The following is a 14,648-nucleotide window of genomic DNA, read 5'->3' on the forward strand; positions in this document are numbered from 1 at the left end:
CTAGGTCGAGTCTCAAACTTTGCCTAATTCCCTATAGTTATGGCTCTGATACCAATCTGTCACACCCCAACCGATGGCGGAATCATCGGGGCGCGGCACTAGGCGAATCAGATTGCTCAAGAGAATCCATAACAACTATATTGCGATAATATTTATTACATTTGTCATCCCATACTAACAAACAATACAATCACGTAAGTTATCACGGATTTCTTGTCCTCTCGAACAATTCAAATCCGACAACCTAGATTTTAGATGCGTTTCTAGACTTCCTAGCTTGATTTGATGTAAACTTCGGCTAAACCTGCAACATACGTTAAAACTTTGTCAATACTAAAGTATTGGCGAGTATACAGGTTTGATATGTGATAGTGTGATAGATTAAAAGTGCTGCGAATTTCCACATGCATAAACGTAATACACAACATATATACTCACAAAACTGATACTACCAGCTAAGTCCTCGATGCTCGACTCTTGATGGCATAACTAGACCCCGTCGGGCGAAATAGTACTATACTAGTCTTGGTGGGACGTCACGAGTATAAGTCCTAGCATACATGTACTAGCATCACGTATATCTATGCATACAGTTATTCGCAAGTGATAAATAGTCCAATTAAATCATTCGTTTGATAAGTTTGGTTTTTATGGAACGTATGTTACACCCAAAATTCGATAAAAGGGGTCAAGTATACTCACAGCGCGTATTCGGTTAGGTTTGCGGAATCGGTGCCGGAGAATGTCCTGATTTCAGACAATTTATGTGAGTGATAGATTACTATGCGTTAAACGGTATCGATTTGCGTGAAATCGGGCAAAATTGGGTTAAAATCGGACAAAATGGTGAAATTGGGCTGGCCCAGTCGAACAGGCCACTCAATCGAGTGGGCCTGGTCGGTCGGACGGATGGGCCTGATCGATCGGACGGCTTGATCGATCGAATGGGCCGTTCGATCGAATGGGCCACTCGATCGATTGGCCTGTTCGATCGAATGGGCCACTCGATCGACTGGTCTGTTCGATCGATTGGGCCACTCGATCGACTGGTCTGTTCGATCGATTGGGCCACTCGATCGACTGGTCTGTTCGATCGATTGGGCCACTCGATTGGCTGGTCTGTTCGATCGATTGGGCCACTCGATCGACTGGTCTGTTCGATCGATTGGGCCACTCGATTGGCCATCCTGTTCGGCTGTTTTCGATGATTTTTCGAGCGTTTTTCGGCGTTTTGGGTCGAGTCGTTACGACGAGGTGTTAAGCAACTGAAATTCCGTCACTTCCGTCCTGTTTTAACGGCCGGGAATCACCCCGTTCGTCGGAACTGGTCGTTTTTGTCGGTTTTTCCGTGTTTAACCCGAAATCGATCATTTTATCACTAGAAATCAGATCCTAGACCAACACAACACTAAGAAATGTGTAGGAGATTGGTCTAAGTTCTGGTTTTACCATTTTTATGTATAGATCTGATGTAAAAACCTTGATTTTACTTAGGAAATGCCCTAGATCTGAGTTGTTCTTGATGATATGAGGTCAACACTTGAAGTTCATAAGAACTTTGTGATGAAATCTATCCGAACATCCCAAATCCGTGGCCTTTTGATTAGAAAAACATTGATTCGGTTGAGATTCATGAAGAATCGTATGTAAATCATCCGAATCTGAGTTGTTCTTCATGGGATGACATCACCTTTGAAGAACTTTATGGTGACATCACCTTAGAACACCCCAAATCCGTTGATTTCACGGTTAAAAATTGAGATTTGAAAGGTAGAAAGATGAAGGATCGCATTAGGATCAAGAAAGTACAAGATTCGGGTTGAAAACTTACAAGAATCGGAAGAAATCGAGAGATTTGAGGGCTGGAGCGTCTTGGTCGGTTAGGAGCAGCAACACAAGTGTTTGGGAGTGAATGGAGGGGTATTTATAGGCAAGGAAGGAGAAAGGAAGGCAAAACAGCAGTTGGATCGGCTGGCCCAGTCGATCGGCTGGCCCAGTCGATCGGCTGGCCCAGTCGATCGGCTGGCCCAGTCGATCGGCTGGCCCAGTCGATCGGCTGGCCCATCCGATCGGCTGGTCCATCCGATCGGACTGGCCCATCCGATCGGACTGGCCTATCTGATTGGGCCGGTCTGACCAATTGGACTAGTCTGATCGAATTGATCCGTTCGGAAGCCTTTTGATCCCGTTTTTGGTGCGATTTCGACGGTTTAAGCCATATTTTTATATATTTATATAATTATTAATTTATTTATTATAATTAATCACAAAAGGGCCGTATATACGTATTTATGTATCCAATTCTCAGTGCGGTGATCGAGTTACGCGTGCCTTCGAGTGCGTTCTTCGATGTGATGTGCCACAATGATTATCGGGGCACCACTTACTCATATTGCCATCATCGTCATGACGGTTAGAGTCATAGTACTTACCCGATAACCCTCGTTAGCGTTGATTACTCACATTTTGACACCTCACGCTCATCGAGAAGGGTAGTTTAGGCCCATATTCGACATCATCGTGAGTGTTATGCAAAATAGGTTTGTAATAGCGATAGAATATGCGTAGTTATTCAATTATACTTCGATTTAGCGATTTAACTGGTATGATTTCATTATGATCCGAATCTCCGGTGCTAGGCGTAACGAGTGTGTCGAGTAGTAACAACGCACGAAGGTGCGGGTTGTTACAGAAAATCAAATACTAAAGAGATAGAGGATCTTATACATTAATCCAGAAGTGTGAGAAGTGTATTATAACACTATATATAACACTATATAACACCATATAAACACCGTATAACACCGTATAACACTATGTAACACCATATAACACCATATAACACCATATAACACTATGTAACACTATATAACACTATATAACAAATATAACATTATATTTTGTCTGATAGCATGTCTATGATAGATGTATAGTGTTATATTTGTTATATAGTGTTACATAGTGTTATATGGTGTTATATGGTGTTACATAGTGTTTTACGGTGTTTATATGGTGTTATATAGTGTTATATATAGTGTTATAATACACTTCTCACACTTCTGGATTAATGAACAGGATCCCTACCCATATTAAAGATACAAAAGACATGGGTTTACACTTTATTTCCTTTGGTTTTCCACTTATTTTACCTGGTTTTACCTGCATAATTCACTAGATTTGGTTACTAAATTGATCTTTTGGTGCATGTGCAAGGTTCATAACAGGAAGATTCGGGAAGAAACCATGTGTTGATCAAAGTTGAGCTAAAATATGGAAAGCATGCTTGAAGACTTCTGCCAAGAGGACTGCTTGGAAGGAGACTTTGGTTCCAAATGGTTCTCTTGGAGTCCCATCAGCCTTTTCCTTAAGCGAGCTCCAAGAGGACCGCTTGCAGCTCCTAGTGCTCCGCTTGCACCTGAAGTTTCTGCAGTGACTCCGAGGCAAGAGCTGTCATTCCCTTGATATCACCCCAACTCCAAACGGATTGTTTGCATGGTAAGAGGTCCGCTTGCACCCGAATTTGCTCAATCGACTAACTTAACTTCGCTTGGGACATCTTACCATGCAAACGATCCGTTTGCATGGTAAGAGGTCCGCAAATACACATCCATCTTACGGCGGACTTGGTATGTCACACCCTGACTTTTGCGGAAGCGTGATTATGGTGTAACTTTCTTAATACCATTGCATTCAATCATAACAACACTATATGATAAAACCATTAGATGTTCATCCATAAATTAAGTTTGAAAATACCACAACATAATTGTCTGAAACGTAGACTCCAAATTTAAATTACAAACCATAACATGTTTTAAAGAGTTCACGAAGACTCGACAAAAGACCATAAATAAAACTGAGTTTAGAACCATGTATCTCGTCCAGGATTAAGATACATCTCCTAAACCCTAATGACTTCGGATGACATCTTTTATTCATAACGCAGCTTGGAACATGCAAACACCCGCCAGATCCACTTAAATCCCTGAAATACATGTAATTTGAAAACATCAACAAAAGTTGAGCGAGTTCATGTGTTTGTGCATGTATATGAAAAACCTTTAAAGTATGTCTGTATGTATGTAAATCCTTGTATGAGAGCAACAAGGAAAAACAGATCACCAATGGTTTGCAAGGCCAATGGTATGTGTGAAGTGATGCAGGAAAACTCAAACCTAGCGGATTTTGCCACGGCTTCAGTATGTGGACATAGTCACCTCATGGGCCACCCTGGTCCTCATGGGTGTGGGCTCACTACACCCAAATAGATCCATCACTCATGTCCCTCGGTTCTACGACGAGGATTAATGGCCTTAAGTGTCATACCCACCACTCACATGATCAAGCAGTAACCTTCCTTAGCTAACCATACCATGTATAAAACGTTTGTAAACAATTGTAACATGTATTTGACCCTCGAAGTTATAAAACTGAAAACATTTAAAAGAAAAGGGGGAATGAACTCACTGTCTTGCGTCTTCAACAATCGTAACTCCCGTTCCTTCAGCAAACACGACTACCTACAATGTACTAATGTCTATTAGACGAACGGGCCGTGCCTTGTCTTAGTATTTACGTTTTTGAGTTATGTCTCTTTTATGACTTCAATATTATTCCAAGTTATAATTACTTGTTAAAATTAATAAATATTTTAACTTAAATTATATTTGTTACTTTTTGGAATAATCGTTAAACAATATTTTGTAGCAATACTTCTCAAGTATTTATACTTTTATTTCCTTCCCAAGGGTGGGTATAGTTGTATTTGTATATTTTTGCCATGTATTGGTGTCGTATTCCGGAATATTATTATTTCTAATAAAAGTCCACTAATATATATATTTCCAAAATATATATTTTTAAGAATTATTACTTAGAAAAAAAATTATTCATAATTTTTCCTTTTGGCAAAAATATTTGTAGTTCCAAAATAATATATTTTCAAGTCTAACTTTAGAAAATATATATAAACTTATTTTTATCCAAAAATAATGTATTTCAAGTTTATCAAAGAAAATATATATTTTTCCCAAAAATATTATATCTCCTAGTAATTTCCAAGAAAACATATATATTTTTAATCGCCTAAAATTATATATTTCCTTCTTGTCAAAATATGATATAACTTGGTGATATTCATGAAAATCATATTTTCATTTCTTTGTGTCCAAAATATCATTTACCAAAAATATATTTATAAATGTATTTTCCGGAATATTTTGTAAGTTACAATCTTTCGTTCGGTTTACAATATTATGTGTGTACCTTGTGTATTTATTCCTTGAGATTTTTGGTAATATTTTGGATTATGATTTCTTGCTGTTTTAATGTGTTATATTATTTTAAGTCCTAAAATAATATAACTATTTCACAAAGTATACACATAATCACACATGTGTGTCTTTATTGTATATATATATTCTGAATATATATCTAGCCATTTTTATTTATAAAAACCAACCTCCAATATTTGTATTTTTGTAATAAAAAAAATCATGGCAAACTTTTATATGAAAAACCATGGTTAAAATTATACTTGTAAATACTTGTTTAAAAATATTTTTCTAAGTATTTAATTCTTATAAAAATTGTGCCATAGTTGTAACAACCCGCACTTTTATGCGTTGTTACTACTCGCTATACTCGTTACGCCTAGCACAAGATATTCGGATCATAATGTAACTATATCAGATATGTCGCTAAATCGAAGTATAATCGAATAATTACGCATATTCTATCGCTATTACAAACCTATTTTCATAAATGATAACACTCACGATGATGTTGAGTGAGGGCTTAATCTACCCTCCTCGATAACCGTGAGGTGTCAAAACGTAAACAAGCAACGCTAACAAAGACTATCGGGTGAGTACCATGTCTCCAGCCGTCGTGACGATGACGGCAACACGAGCAAGTAGTGCCCCGATAATCATTGTGGCACATCACATCGAAGAACGCACTCGAAGGCACGCGTAACTCGATCATCGCACCGAATATTGGTTATATAGATACGTATATACGGCCCTGTTGTGAGTATTTATGATAGGTTATTAAATAGTAATATGAATATATGAAAATATGGCCCAAACAGTCGAAAACGCACAAAAAACGAGGACTAAAGGCTTCCGTACAGACGGGCCAACCAAACGGCTGGGCCAGTCGATCGGACGGGCCAACCGATCGGCTGGGCCGGCCGATCGAACGGGCCAACCGATCGGCTAGGCCGGCCGATCGAACGGGCAAGCCGATCGGACAGGACAACCAACCGGCTGGGCCACCCAATCGAATGGAAACAGTAATGGCGGATATCGCTACGGCAACGATTGCGAGTACTGAAGCCTTCTTCACAATGCTAACTTGCGCCATTTCTGTTAGATTAAACGTTAACGAGATTCCAACAGAAAGATGAAACTAATTGTTGTTATAAGTTAGGGTTTGTGAAGTCTGTGATGAAGAAAGATGAATGTAAAATGGGTGTATTTACAGAAGAAATATATTAAAGTGACAGCGTGATTTTCGTAAAAAGAAAAGGTGAAATGCGGATCTTTTGAGATGGATGGTTCAGATTGGTGGTGTGCTTTAATGTGATATGACAGCGTGTCTTCTAGCCGACATTTAATTTTCAAAGCATTCAATATTAGGTTGACTTGTGGGTCCATTTAACACAACCCATTAGCCAATCCTTGTCGCTCACTTTACATCAATTGCGATCAAGGTCAAACTATATCTAAAACCTACACACATGTCATGATTGTGGTCTTGGGAGTAGCTTGTGGATGCGCTATCGAGAAAAACCTCACCACCAACAATCATTACGTGAATGTGGTCTTGGAATTAGCTTCTCCTTTAAAACTGAGAAAAACATCACGATTCCATGACTGAAAAAGAAAAGGTAGGAATGGAGTAAGATAAAGATGTCATCGACGTGTTACATTGTTTGGAATTAGTATTCAACTTAAGTCAAATTACCTAAATGGGGTGTTTGGTTCATGGATTTGAACTGGATAATCTAGTATAAATATAACATAAACATAACTAGTAATTGAAAGCTAATGAAGGTCCCTACTTAAATCAACCGAAAGTATAAAAGTGTAATCGGTCTATCGCTATTAGAAGTCAAATTACTATTTGACAAAGCTGAAGAACGAAGCGATGCAGTGCACCTTGGAGATGAGCAGAGTGTTCATGGCATCTAGGGCAGACAATGTTGAGATCAAGGAATGGACTAGTTTCTTCAATTCTTTTAATGAGATTTTCTTGAAATTTTAACTAATCTGACATGACTGATTTTTCTACATTGAAATGTGTATTTTGTGTAAAAATATATTCATACAACAAGAGCAACAACTAGATTTTATAGTAGCTTTTAGAACCAGAAGATAACATGCCAAACACTAGTTATGGGACCATATTCAAACATCGAACATAAACCGAACAAACATTAACTGACCATACTCATTCCCATGCCGGTAAAGACTATAGAGATACCTAACCTAAAACCATACACCTCTTGACTACCTTAGGTTGCTTTGTATGTAATTCAGTACAATCAATTTTTGTATCGAAGTATATATTTTATAATCTCGAAACCGTCAAGTTTAACAAACTATTTACCACCACATTACCATGGATAATTCCAACAAACTAGTTACTGCCGCGTTTGCGTAGATTTTTTTTTTTTTTTTGAAAATTGACTTTCATTAAACCACCAAACAAAGGCCAGTTATTACCAAGACGGAAACAGCAAGCCGAAAACCACAATAAAGAAAATTACATCAATTCAAAAGAACACCACCGTTCCCAATCGACTACTCCTCCTTTAAACCTAAGTTTATACCACAAAACCCCCATTAATGTCTTGATGTCCGCGATCATCTCCACTACATTCGGATCGTTACTCGAAAAAACTTTTTCATTCCTCGCCCTTCACATCCGCCAACACGCAATTATAATAATCCCATGAAGCACCATCTTCTTATTCCCCGACATGGCACAATAGTCGTGCATTAATTTCCACCGCGTTTGCATAGATAATTCCAACTAGTTACGACTGCATTCACTCAAATGAGAGATTCAACATCACGTTTGCCGTAGATGAGTTTCGTGTGTCGGTTACAGTCAACTTCTAGCAGTGAGCTTTTACATGTGATTAAAATGCTACACTTGTAACCTACAGGTTTTTCTCCGAAATATGAAATGTGAGTCGCTTAGAAAAAAGGGAGGTGTGATTTATAAATCTTGAAAATTATTTTTCATGTAAGATCATGAACTCTTATCATATTGTATACTTCATTCATATTATCTTGTATAATAAAGTATAATTAGCTGATGAAGTTCATCGTAAAAACTGAAGTAATTACTTCATTAATGTCTTAGGGGGAAGGGCGCTCTACTAGTGATGGAATTTCATCACTCACCGCATTCAATCAAGTTCCGTCACTCATCGAGCTTCATTCCATCACTAGTGATGGATTTTACTAGGGTTGCCCATCACTAGTGGGGATGGTTTTTTTTTAATCTCCCAACGGTCATCATACAACGTTCAAAAAATTTGATGTTAACGCGTGATGATGAGCGCGCATGCTCAGTTCCACGCGTGGAAAGAAAGACTGGCGGTGGTGTTTCACGTTGATCAACGTGTGCTCATTTGTGTTCCACGGGGCGCCCCGACCCTCTTATAATTCATTAATATTATCTCCTGTAATACTAGTAGTTATTTTTCATGTCACGTCATGAACTCCTAGTGTGCTTGAACTAATGAAGTTCATCGTAAAAATTAAGAATTTAAAGTTTGAACGATTTGCTAAAAACTATTTTGTCACTTTAATTCATCATCTAATTTAAACACCAATTGTGGGGTCGGTGACCATTTGTAAAGACGAAACCTTTAGGAACACGTATGTTGAAGATCTTGGGTTGAACTGTTGAAGTACCACAGATAATATGATTAAAGGAAATTCGCTGTTCTAAAAAAATAATTAAGTTAAACATTAAAAGCAAAGTATGAGAGCACCTCTATTTCCAAACAAACAAGTAAGGAGTGAATTGTAGATTTTTGGACTAGTTTAAAGTAAAACTTTGAAAAATATTTTGTATAAAGTTAATAAGTTCTAAAATACTAGTCGAATATGTTATGAATTATGTCATTATAGAAAGACACAAATATGATATGTTTTATTAAAAGAACAATGCCAGTTTTTATAGCTATAGTTCTACATATGTTTTATTATGTCTCCTGAAAAGATCAAACATTTGTATATAAACTATTTTTATTATCACCTTCGAAAACAGATATTGAGACATTTTAATATTGACAAAGCTTATCCTTTAAAAACGTTAAATAATATGCAACTAGTGGTTAGACCCACGCGCGTTGCGGCGCAGGCATGTCACAAACATTGAATGGAACGCGTATAGGTATATCGCAAACATCGTATGAATAACCTGATGTATTAGGTGTTCACTATGTTTCGTGAAGCAAAGTTGGTTGCTTTATATTGCAAACTATAGATTAAATACTTTGGTTATATTCTCATAACATCAGTGTCTTTGTCATGTTTTTTTTAATACAAAAGTTACTACCTTTGTAATTCGTCCCAGTTGACCTGCACGTTGCTAAAATGGCATATGATACGCTGCCTATGAACGACGTCGTATTCTACTTGTAGGCTGGGATTTATCACTACAAGCATAATTACGAAAAAATATTTACAAAGTTAAAAAAAAGAGTAAATTACAAGTTATGTCCTTTATGTTTACATCAAATTTCAGGCGCTGTCCTTTTGACGAAAAGTTTACAGGCGGTGCCTTTACCTTTCAAAATCTTGCACGTTTTGTCCTTTAGGCCAAACCCAGTTAGATTTTTTGGTTAAATCTAGTCATGTGCAAGGCACATGAGGGTACTATTGTAATTTCACCTCCCAAGGACTATTATGTAAGATAAATTATATCAAGGGGATAATATGTAAAAATAAAACAAAATAATTTAAAATATTATTTTTATAACCATATATATATATATATATATATATATATATATATATTTCTGAAATTAGCAACCACCTATCACCACCATCCTCCACCTCCACCACCACCCTTCACCGCTTTTTCTCTCTCTCTCTCTCTCGAAACCCCCGGATCATCATTGAAAGAAAGGAGATTCTAATTGTGTTTTTGATTAATTTCAAAACCAAGTAAGGAATTGATCGTTCATTCAGTGACTTGATTCATAATTTAGATCTTGTATAAAGCCCTGTGGTGAAATCCCTGTGGTGAAACCCAGTAAGTGACTTGATTCCAATCTAAGTAACAATATGTAAAGTTACTTTCTAAATGTGCAGTGGGAAGAACTCTTCTGCAAATTTTAGTCACAAGAATGAAGCTAAATTCATAGCAGTGGCCCCAAGCCACCACCACTCCGGCCACCACCACCTGCAACCGCCCCTTCAGCATCCACAGACCACAACCCACCATCACATCCACCTTCACCATCCAAAACCCACCACCACATCCACCTTCACCATCCAAAACCCATCATCGTACACCTCCCACCACCATACACCTCCCACCACCGCCACCCATCATCACCATCGCACCCACCACCGTACACCTCCCACCACCGCTATCCATCATCACCATCGCACCCACCACCGTAAACCTCCCACCACCGCTAAACCCACCATCACTATCACACCCCACCACAATCCACCACCCACCGCAACCTAAAACGCCGGAAACCTGACTAAGAGCTCTGATTCGACTCGGTGTGTCACTCGTATGATGTTCTACGATGACCGGCGGGGACGCAGAACACGAAATTGGACCACTTTTCCGGCATTGGCGGTGGTTGTGAAGAGCAATGCGTGGAGGAATGTGTTGATGTAGGTTCCACCGGCGCAGTTGAAGGCTCTCTGTGGAGCAGTGATATGGTTTGTGTCTAGCCGGAGAGAGGTTATGTTCATGACGGTAGCAACAGTGAGGGTTTCGGGAAAAAGGATCAGCAGCAGCAGGAAGATTTTTAGAGAGAAAGAGAGAGAGTGAGTGTAGTGGTTTTTTAGAGAGAGAGAATGAGGGCGACAGAGAGCTTGTGTTGTGTTAGAGAGAGAGAAGAAAGAGGGAGAGAAGGTTAAGAGAGAGAGTGTGTGTAGAGGGTTTAATTTTACTTTTACAAAATTATCCCAATCTATATATTACTTACACAATAGCCCCTTAAATGGTGAAATTACAATAATACCCTCATGTGCCTTGCACATGACTAGATTTAACCAAAAAATCTAACTGAGTTTGGCTTAAAGGACAAAACGTGCAAGATTTTGAAAGGTAAAGGACACCGCCTGTCAACTTTTGCGCTAAAGGACAGCGCCTGAAATTTGATGTAAACATAAAGGACAAAACTTGTAATTTACTCTAAAAAAATGTTATGAACGCTGCAAACTATTTTGTGCACCTGGAAAATGCCCATCTTGTTAGATGCATCTGGAGTTGTTTTGGCCACCCAAAAAATTGCCTTGCCCAGTATTCTTTTACTGTTTTGCTTGCCTTCCTGTTGTTTCATTATCTATGGAACCAGTAAAGAGATGTTTACCATGGTATTGCATATATGCCATTATATTCTTTTGTTTTTACATTAATTTATGCATAGGTAAAGTCTATATACCTGGTGATCGTTGCATTCTTTTTTTTGATGTCGCTGTTTTAGGATCTGGGGTCGCTGGGATTATAGGCAGCTTTGTTCATAGCCATTGTTCTGTTCTCTTATGGACACATCAATAGGTGTAATTCTTCGAGAATATTAAAGATTTCTATAGGCATGATTTCTGGATCATATATCCGTCCTTGACCACCATGTCATAGCATGATTTTTCCAACATTTGTACCATTGTACCTGATAATTTGGGAAGATTAAATACAAAACTGAATATACCATGATCCAAATATTATTTTTTGTAAAATCTGACGATGAAGTTTACATAAAAACAGGGCAAGGAACAGAGCCATCGTCCTCACAAACGAAACCATTTACGATTTAGAGTGATTTCAGTTATCCATTCTTTGCATGTAAACTTGCTTTGCTGTATTTAATAAATACATGTAACTTAGTATAGTAGATTATAAAATATTGATTTAGTAAGAGCAAATATAAGCAACATATTCATCAGGTGTACATCCCATTTTCGTGAGGTAAACATAAAGTAGATATTGATTCTACTATGGTTTTAACTAAAAAAAAATTTACTTAACAGACAACTAAAAAAAAAAAACAAATACAAAACATATTGTATACAAAACTTACTTAACAGTCATATAAGGCCGCTGCAATCCGCCGCCCTCTACCACGTCTGCTATTGTCATCGGCCAAAAAATATACGAAAACATTACAGTCAACACTTTGACAGCGACAATGGTTCAGTTTGAGCCTCGAGACCGAGTCTCTCTCTCCCTTCCCACCACCATTGCAGTCGCTTGCTTCATCTTCGTCGGAATCAAAGGCGCCAAAACACCCTTATTTATGTTCTTTAAGGAGCACCGCCGTGTGATCAATGAGCCAATGGTTAACACCTTGTCCTATGATCTCCCTCGGCCTCTACCAAAACCACCGCCACGCACACCACCACCATGAAAACCACCACCTTTGCCACCTCTTGGAGCACCCTTACCACAGAAAGAACCTCCACTACGCCCACCACCTCTAGCACCTCCTCTTCCACCCCCATGTCCGCCACCTCTTCCACCTACTGCTCCCCTGTAAAATCAAAGTCCAAACATACAAAACCAAATCAATATAGCATCAAGTCATTAACATGAATAAAAACATATGATTAGCAAGGGTGTATGATCAAATTCTTGATCCTGGGTCAAGAAGCATTCAATAATCACATCATGACATTGCACATTAGCTTTAATATTACAATATGCTAACATCCAGATAAGGGTGCTCAAAAACTGTGAAAACCGACCAAACCAAAGCAAGTGAGCCACTTTAAAGTAAGTGTTCAAACCGCGAAACCAGTAAAACCGCCAGATGTTTAGTAGTCAACCAAACCATTCGGTAAAGATTTTTTGTCAAAACCGACCGACAGTAAACACCCCTAGATGCAACAACATCAAGATCACAACTAACAAAACATACTTGGGCTGCGGAAGAAAGCGCGCCAAAGGCAAAAACTTCGCCGAATCAATATAAAACTTATCACCAGCCGCATACGAAGTCGCTATAATCCCTTCCAACATTTTAACCGAAAAGAACTACAAATTTCAACAGCAAACATAAAACACATACATCAGCAGAAAGCCCTGATTCATAAAATCACACCAGAAAATAAACAAAATCACACCAAAGTGGCCACCTCCGCCGCGTCCGCCACGGCCTCCGCCGTCCCTGCCGACCCTGAAACCGCCGCCTCCTATCGCACAATACCCCACTGGCTGCCCTCCATCTACACCAGCCAGCTAGTATGCGATGGGTTACATCACTATCTATGTCACCATCTCTTTGTACAAACGACCCCAAATATTTAAATTTAGTTACTTGTGGGACCAGTTGATCCTCAATGGTGATTTGGGTGTCATCTTCATCGGCTATACCACTAAAATCACAGTGTAGATATTCAGTCTTAGATCGACTAATCCGTAGGCCCTTGCCCTCTAAAGCTACTCGCCACTCCTCTAGCCTCGCGTTCAGGCACTGTTTAGTCTCTGCAATCAACATAATATCGTCTGCAAAAAGCATGCACCACGAAACTGTCTCCTGAATCAACTTGGATAGCTCATCTAAGACAACCGCAAAAAGAAAAGGGCTCAACGCAGACCCTTGGTGGAGTCCTACCTCCACAAGAAAGAAGTTTGTATCCCCTACAGGCGCGCGGACACTAGTTTCCGCTCTATCGTATGTATCCTTAATTATGTCTATATACTTCCCAGGTAGCCCTTGACCCTCCAAACTATCCAAAATCAGTTGTCGTGGGACAGTGTCATATGCCTTTTCAAGGTCGATAAACACCATATGTAGATCTTGCTTCTTCGCTCTATATACTTTTCCATCAATCTCCTTAGAATATGTATCGCTTCTGTAGTTGACCTCCCTTTCATGAATCCAAATTGGTTTACTGAAACCTGAGTTTCTTTTCTAATTCTAGTTTCAATTACCCTTTCCCAGAGTAGTTGACCTCCCTTTCATGTATCGCTGGCTGTGTTGCGGTGGTGAAAGCTCATTGCTCTTGTACGTAGGAGGGCTAAAGTATCAAATAGCAAGAAAAAAAGAGGGAAATCAAAGAATAGGGCAAGTATTGTCGGTGGCACAGGTCACCGACTTTGTCCTTTAAGATATATGATAATTATTTGATATACAAAATGACCCTTATAAAAAAAATACTTGGTAAAGAAGTACAATAGTTAAGTGCAATTGTTGTTTTAGCGTTTGCTAGTTATTTATTCATAACAAGATATATCATTTTTAAAATTCACTATGTATAGTGAGAAGATAATGGGGGAAAATCAAATACTAAAGAGATAGAGGATCTTGTACATTAATCCAGAAGTGTGAGAAGTGTATTATAACACTATATATAACACTATATAACACCATATAAACACCGTATAACACCGTATAACACTATGTAACACCATATAACACCATATAACACCATATA

This window comes from Helianthus annuus, chromosome 8, assembly GCF_002127325.2.
Source record: "Helianthus annuus cultivar XRQ/B chromosome 8, HanXRQr2.0-SUNRISE, whole genome shotgun sequence".
Lineage (NCBI taxonomy): Eukaryota > Viridiplantae > Streptophyta > Magnoliopsida > Asterales > Asteraceae > Helianthus > Helianthus annuus.